Below are 1,902 nucleotides of genomic sequence, written 5' to 3'. Positions count from 1 at the left end.
AGTAACTGGCAGGATGTTAAGGGAACTCCTTCTGTAAATACTGGCCTCTGTCTCTTTAAGGCTGAAGGCTTGGCTGTCATTGTTGAATCGATCACTGATAAAATCATCAGTAACCCAGTGTCTGTTAAATGAGCTATAAAAACCAAAAACAAAAAAACACCTTAGAAATACAAGGGGATTGCACTGTAACCTGTAAGTCAAAGGTAATCCTAGGGAGAGTGTGGATAAGGAAGGAAATATGCTGGTTTCCGCTTAAGTTCTGATCCTACTAATTTAGCATTCCTTTTCCTTTTCATGCAATCTTTGTGTCAGGAAATGGGTTACAATGAACAAAAAACCCAAAGTGCTCAGGTCATTGCCTCTTCACTGTAGCGCTTATGCTGTGTACAATACACCCTACTATGAACCTATAGGGGTGACCCAGTGAAGGGAAGCCAACTTCAGCTGGAGAGGTGGAAGTAGAGATTCAATTGACATAGAAGTAACCACATTATTAAACCAGGAAAATGCTGAAAGGGCACTCTAATAATCATGCTGGAATAGATGTAAACTGTGACCATACCCAGCAAACCAACAGGCATGACCACCTAACTTTGAAAATTACATTATTATGTCAGGAGCCAACCTTCCTAGAAAAAAAGCCATGGATACCAGGATTACTTAAGACTAGAGCAAAATTTCCACTTGCCTGAAGAAAACTCGTCTCTAAGAACTGCTGTAACTGGTCCCAGCTACCTCCAAACTGATAGAACATACTCCCTTTTAAAAACAATCACTATTGACCATGGTATTCTTATTACTAATAGTATTGCTCACTAGACAACATGTTGAGTAACTGTTTTTTTTTTGTTTTTTTTTTTTTGTCTTTTGTCTTTTTCCGTGTCCGGCAACGGATCACAACCCTCAAGTGTTGCCCCCGTACCGGACCAGGGACTGGCAATGGGATCGCAACCCTCGGTGCCGGTCCCGCGCCTCGCTCAGCCAGTGAGCGGGAACCAGTCTGTATGTGGGATCCGAAACCTCGGGCGGGAGCGCCGACACGCTTCCCAAGCGGCGCACTACCCATTGCGCCACCGGGCCGGCCCGAGTAACTGCTTTTTAAAAAAGCCTTTTTAAGAATAATTGCTTTTTGCTAGAGGTATATACACAGCACCACGGGAGCAGGAGGGAACCCCTACCCAGCCTCATGAGGAATGAACCAAGGTAGGAATGGGCCAGGATAAGGTGGAAGAACTGCCATGGAAAGTGACTGAGAGCAAGGGCACAGAGGGATGGACATGAAGCCTTATCTGACAATCACAGTCCATGGGCCTAGTGCAAGGCAAGGTATACCCAAGTATGAGCCTATGCCCAGGGCACAGCCAGACTTAGCAGGCTAACAAGGTGGTCAATATTTGCTATGAATCATTGACAGCTGGGCAGAGAATAAACTTCAGAAGAGTAGGGATAGTTAAACCAGTTAATAACACATTAAATGCTTTAGGCTGTTATATTAAGTCAGGAGTGTTCAAAACGTTTTGGCATGGTAGGTCAAAATCACACTCACAAATGGGAGGGATGGGGGTTGTACCCAGCTACAAAACCCTGGGGCTAGGAAATGCCAAGATTGTGTACTCTCATCGTCTAGGTGAAAAAACTTAATCTCAGAGATCCCAAATACCCAATTTAGAGAAGTAAGGGAAAGAGCTGATCAGCGACATGAATCCAGATTTCTAAAAATTGAAATAGCAGATAAAGCTGAGCTTATTTTTCTTCTTAAAAAAACCACTCCCCTCTTTTTGGTAGGAAACTAAGGAATAAAATGACACATGAGATTTTAAAAGAATCACAAAGAAACAAGTCAGAAGAGATCTTATAAATGTTAGGTTGATTTATAAGCGCTGCTCTGGGCAGTTACAGTTT

Source organism: Galeopterus variegatus, unplaced genomic scaffold (genome assembly GCF_000696425.1).
Source record: "Galeopterus variegatus unplaced genomic scaffold, G_variegatus-3.0.2 Scaffold3738, whole genome shotgun sequence".
NCBI lineage: Eukaryota > Metazoa > Chordata > Mammalia > Dermoptera > Cynocephalidae > Galeopterus > Galeopterus variegatus.
Note: the sequence above shows the minus strand (reverse complement) of the source record.